At 29.9% G+C, this 6,693-nt stretch overlaps 1 long non-coding RNA gene across 1 annotated transcript; it reads left to right on the plus strand.

Moving 5' to 3' along the window:
* Positions 1-220: 220 nt before the first annotated feature.
* On the plus strand, positions 221-944 carry LOC106321360. The gene is made up of 3 exons (XR_001266049.1): positions 221-253; positions 331-452; positions 629-944. It is a non-coding gene; the product is annotated as an uncharacterized LOC106321360 (long non-coding RNA).
* The last annotated feature ends 5,749 nt before the right edge of the window (positions 945-6,693 follow it).

A 6,693-nucleotide genomic window follows, 5' to 3' on the forward strand; every position in this document is an offset into this window, starting at 1 on the left:
AGCGTATTGGGCTCAAATAATGTTTTCGTAAACTGGACCCACCCAAGTCGAGTACTTGGTCGTTTTTTTTGTTGGCCTAATTTAGTACTTGGTCGTAAAGACCGTTTACGTGTTGAAAAAAAAGAACAGAAAGGAAAGAGAGATAAAAAAGGACAGATTCTTAACCGAGGATCAAATCGTTCCCCATGGTGAAGATCAAAGATAGTCGACTATTTCCTGAGTAAATAACAACTCAGAAACTCGAAATCAAAAGGTATTACTATCGTTTCCTCATCTGTTAATTGTTTTTGTTAGATATGAAATACATAGTCGTAATGAGATTTTTGGCAGATCGTAACATGCAGATGAATCTGTTCTTAGATCTGAAATATTATGAAAGGGAACAGACGATTACCATGCTATCATCATACGTCGGGGATTCTGCATAAATCTGAAGAAACCTGGTTTATATTGTATAATCTTCTCCTATGATTCTTTGTAACTCTGTGATTATTTGTTATTGTTTAGAAAATTAATTTTTGACAGTACCATCGAAGATACCATGTTTGATTGAGGAAGACTCGTTTTATGTTTGGAATGTTATCTTAAATAAAATAAAGAATCCTGCTGATTTTTCTGTTTATTTCAGATGGAAACCAAGAGCAAGAACAATGGTGGATTCATTGTCTGCTCCGGCTGCAAGAGAGGAAAGGATATATAGTACTACAACCGTGAAAGATAAGTTCCTTTAAACAATTGTAAAAAGAACTATTTATTTAAATAGAAAGTTCTTAGACTTTTAGTCTGATATATTCTGTTGTAGTAAGTAGACAGTACCAAACGCTTACATTCTCATCAGCCAAGATGAATTTTATGGTTTCCCTTGATAGTTGTATGTTTTGTTTTCAAGAGTGTAGAACCTTCACATGAATAAACCATGTATTTTTCGAGGGCCTCAAGTCTTTAATGGCAGTAACTTTTTCGTAGAAGCTTTCGTCGTTTGGATTTGCATGTTTGAAGCCATAGTTTGTTTGACGGTGTGGGTTTGAATAGGAATAGGGCGTTGCCTATTTATAATAATATATATATGTTAAAGGGAGAGGTGCTTAGGTTATAGGAGAAACTTGGGGGATACTCTAAATCGTATCTAACCAGATTGTGTGAACTTTATTTTCGATATCATTTATGATTACTATTAGGCAAATTCGGTTACCAATTTCAAACCTAAGATATTTTTTTTGTGTTCGTCACGTTAATTTTACTTCAATCGTATAATCTTGTTAGTGATTGAGCACCGCGATTTTAGTTTAGTTATATTAGGGACGTGATTTTAGTTAAATCGTAAATTCTTGTTTCTATATATTCTGTTTTAAATTTATTGTAAGCAAATACGCAAAAAAAAAGGAATGAGTTAGAGAATATACTTGGAATTGATTTAGTTTTAAAGGGAAATTAAATTAGTGGCTGTTTAAAAGTTCAATACAATTATAAAACCAAATTATATAGAACTTTATATAGAAATCCACAATTTGTCAAATTCGGAATATACTGTAACACTTTTGGTTGAAAATCGATATTCATATTTTTTGGGATTATTAAAGTGATAATACAATGTAAATAATTTATTTTATCGACTTCATAAATTAAAATTTTAAATAAGGCATGGGCATTTGAATGAACTCCAATATAATTTGTACATCGGTAAAATTTTCTTACATACGTTATAGGCGAATGGTTCATAGGCTTAATAAGTTGGGTTTACACTTCACACGAAATGGGCTAAAATTGTTGGGCTGAAATGGTGCTGATATTTTGATTGGTCAAGCTTACTCTTGTTTCTGATTGGTCGAGTTATAAATGGTCGTAATTCATTTTTTTTTTAAGGAAAGACAGTGCCATTCTCTTATAATTAACTTGAAAGACTAAAGGGACCTTTAATAGTATAAATAGTGTATATGTTGTTGGGAGTTATGGGACATACGTATTTAGTTGGTCTTTTTTTTAATATCAGTAAGTTACAACTTACAAGTCACAAATGAAATTATAAGGTAACATTATTAATTAGTGTAATCTTTTTTCCTCGATTTAAATTTCAATTGATGATAAACTAAACATTACACAAAAAGGTGATAACCAAATCCGACGAGCAAAGAACGCCTCCAGAGAAAAAAAAGAAAAAAGAAGAAGAACATTTCCTAGAAGCTAAAGCCAGCGGCCGAATTAAAAGTCCTAGGAAACCATGAACAAAGCTAAGAACTTAACAATATAGATCATATCACACAAGATAGAGAAAGATAGTGTAAACTATAAACTGGAAGTACGTTAAATAAGGCCCAAAAACAATAGTAGTAACTTTTTCCCCAAAATCATCTTAATAAAAGAAGAGATTCTTTCAGATCTCTATTTTTGTCTAAAAGGAGATAAAAACAAAAAAAATGATATGCTAATTTTATATAGTTTCTAACTGTTGTTCAAATAAAATATAGTTTCTAACTATAAAGGCTGTAACACATTACTTTTATTGGCCCAATAGGTCCAAACTCAAAATATTATTAAGTTATCTATAAGTTACTGATGAGTATTGTATTACACTAATATTAACCCTTCTTATAAAAAAAAAAAAAAAAACTTTCTTTTTATTTGGTAGTGGTTGCATTATATAAGTTGAGAAGTAATTTTCACTAGGAATAAGACCACACACTGATTTAGATGTGAGATGTCTTAAATCTTAGACTTACGACAACGACAATACTGCCCCATTTTTTATTGTGTGAATTTACCAAATAACCAAGTTTGCAATAAAAATTAAGCCAATAGCATTGCTTTTGACATTGTTAACGTAGGAATATTTTGTCCATGATTGAGTCGGTTATACCATCTCTTTGGACAGGTACCCGGTGAAAAAAGAAGAGTGTGGATGACATCATCATTTATAGTTATGGCTAGAAATGAAACACACTTATTATAATTCCATCACGTAGTGGAAACCACACCAAACATTTATTTACCACATACTTATTTATTATAGTATGCAATTTATGATAGTGCAACTAAACTTTACTATAAACCTAGACCCCTAAAGCATGCAATTTATGAAAGTGCAATTTATGATAGTGTAATTAACCATGCACAGTAAAGCATGAATAAAATTAGAACACATTTGCAATAAATGGTATATTTCATTATTTACTAAACAGAAGTGTTCTATTTAGTATAACAAAATAGTATAAGAGAACAACTCTATCCCAACCCCTAAATAATAAATTTTATCCCAACCTCACCTACTCCAAGCCTCTAAATACTACACCCTAAACACTAAATCTGAAATCTAAATACAAACCCTACACCCAAATACGTAATGTATTTCATATCACCGAAATAGTATAGGACTCTAAGTCTCTAACTCAGCACACAACTCCTAAATGCTAAACCCAGACCCAACTTTTGAATACTAAACCCTAAACTGCTATCACTAAACCCAAACCTTAACCCGCACCTTCCAAATACTAAACCCTAAATCCTAATAACTAAACCCTAAACCCAAGTATATAACCTAAACCCAAATAGAATAAAACAAAATACAAAGTATAATACATATTGGTGAACAAAATAAAACACTTTTTATTAATCATCAAATGGAACAATACATGATAGGGTCACTAAACCCAAACTTCAACCCCACTTTCTACATACTAAATCCTAATCACTAAATCATAAATCCAAGTATAAACCATAAACCCAAATAAAATATAACAAAATATATAGTATAGTACAAACTGGTGAATAAAATAATACATTCTTTATTAATCGTCAAATAGAACAATACATGATAAAAAAGTATAGTAATATACTATTTTGCATTACATAACATGAATAGCACATTCATAATACATATTACAACTCTTAAATACTAAACCCAAAACAAACTTTAAAATACTAAACTCAAATATAAACCATAATTATCATCCCAAAATCCAATTATCAAAATCTGAAAATAGTATATAATATTGTGTAATATTAAACTAAATCCAAACCTAATTTTTGAATAGTATAGGCTCTAACCAAACACACAACTCATAAATGCTAATTCTATATCTAACTTTTGAATACTAAACCCTAAACTGCTATCACTAAACCCAAACCTCAACCTCTAACTTCCAAATACTAAACCGTAAACCCAAGTATAAACCCTAAACCCAAATAGAATGGAACAAAATACATAGTATAGTACATATTGGTGAAGAAAATAACACATTCTTTATTAATCATCAAATGGAACGATACATGAAAAATAAGAATAGTAACAGACTATTTCACATTACATAACATGAATAAAACATTCATAATACATATTCTTTTACATTTCTATTTCATACGCATAAAATAGAATAGAACACAATGTTACAAAAACTGTTCATCTTCTCCGATCAATTCAAAGACATTAACAACGAGAAAGATATGTGTAATTGGCAACATCCGTGGGAATAGTACATGTAACCGCCTCGTAAACCGAAAATATTAAGGCGATTGAAGGAAGAGTTGACAAACCTCGCGACGGTGCCGTTTACGTTGTCGGCGACTCTATAGATTTCAGATGCGCAAAGCTTCCCGTCAGTAGCCAAGCGAGCCGTTGCAGATAGCCATCTCCTAGGCAAAGCTACTCCAGAAATGGTTTTGGTGGTTACACAGCAAATCAAAAATGGAGAAGAAACAACTCACGTTGTACAAGGTATGTGATTCTCCAAAGGCCACGGATGTGTTAGGTAAGTATTATTAATTTAGTTTTTTTTTTGTCTACAGATTTTACCGGTTCTGTAAGAAGGCATAGTAGTATTATTATATAAAAGATACATGGTGTATTGGTGTATTAGGATATTTGGACATATAATGAATTATAATTTGTTTGATGGTTATAGAGCCAAATTTCTTTTTTTTTTTATTTGTCTCGACCAACTATGCCCCCTCTTTATCGTTGTTTCTTTCATTTTTTCGACATCCAACGCGTATTGTTAATTTCATAATTTTCATTGCGTAATACAAAAGGTATTTTGTAAACAAAAGAGAAAAGGAAGTGAACTTTTCACTACTGGTAGAAGGCGTGTATCTTTTCACTTTCTATTTAATTAAAAACCAATGCAAAATCATTCTTTTAATAGATGGTCTTTATATTTATGTAATTTACTCACAAATTTTATGCTATTGCTTTATTTCAACCATGTTCTTGTTGTTTTCTACCAAATTCTCCCAGACACCCTCATCAGAAATTAGAATGAGATTTATAATATATATATGTATATATATATATATATATATTTATTGTAAGGACATTTCTTTATAAATAATTGTTTTTAGTTGAAAATAAATAAAACTCAACATTAATTTTAGAATATAATTTTATAAATTTAAAATTTTAAAATACTGATGTTTTAATTAAAATGTTTTTCAAATTTTAAAACCTTTCTGGAGCTTTTATAATTTTTGAAGTTTTATTTAAAAATATATATATACATATATAATTTTTTCAAGTTTTTATTATTTTTGTTGTTTATAACGTTTTTATGATTTTATTAAACTTTTAAAGATTTTTATACAACTTTAATTTTAAGATTTCATAAAAAAATGTTAAGTTTGTTATAATTTATAAAACGTTTTCTGGTTTCTAAATTTTATCAAAATGTTTTTCACTTTTTTAAAAACTTTTTCAATATATAAAAGTCTTTTATGTTTTTTGTTAGATTTAATAAAATGTTTTTCAATTTTTAGAAAACGGTTTCAATTACAAATTTTTTTAAAAAAAAAATCTATTAAAACGTTTTCTCTTTGTCCTAAAATATTTTCAATTTATAAAACGTTTTATGTTTTAAAAAATTTATATAAACATTTATTATAAATGATTAAAAATAATTATATTACAAAAATGCTTTCTAATTTTGAATTTTATTTTATTTATATATAAATAATTAAAATATTTATTATACACGATTTTTAAATTTTTTATTTAAGTAAACAAATTTTAAATAAAATTTGTTTTATTTTTTTTTTTAATTTCCAACGGATTATATTTCCGTCGGAATTTCGTAGGAAATTTGTCAGTCCGAATACCATTGGAAAATTTTCCACCGAAATTTCGTTAGAAATTAGTCATAAAAACCGACGAAATTCCGACGAATTTTTATTTTTCGACGAAATAGAACTGATGAATTTTTTTCGTCGAAAATGACTTATTCCGACGGATTTTTGACGAAATCGTCAGTAGGAAACAAGCTGTTTTCTTGTAGTGTAAGTGGGATGAATCGATGTTGAAATTAGATAAACATGTTAACATTAGGGGTGTCAAAATGAGTTAGCTCGCTCAATTCAGCTCAGCTCATAATAAGCTTGAATGTTTCATCAGTTCAATATCATGTTTTATTGAATGGGCAGCCGCGTGGACATATAGTGTCATGTCCCCGATCCTAGATAGGATCGGCCGGACGGGCCATGGTGCGGGGAGACGCACCAGTCAGGTCATTGGACCTTGAGACAAGCGTATCATGGCCCTAAATGAAGGTTAAGGGCATCAGTCAGCTGAGACTTAACCAGGATAGGATGGAAACAAGGTTAAAGGAGTTGAGTGAGTGTTTAGGCAGCTGGACGAGTGTTGGTTTGAGTTCAATCAGCTCGGTTCTGCTGGTATTCAGTTCACTAAGATCTATTCAGCTCACGGGAGCTGGT

This window comes from Brassica oleracea, unplaced genomic scaffold, assembly GCF_000695525.1.
Source record: "Brassica oleracea var. oleracea cultivar TO1000 unplaced genomic scaffold, BOL UnpScaffold01481, whole genome shotgun sequence".
Classification (NCBI taxonomy): Eukaryota; Viridiplantae; Streptophyta; class Magnoliopsida; order Brassicales; family Brassicaceae; genus Brassica; species Brassica oleracea.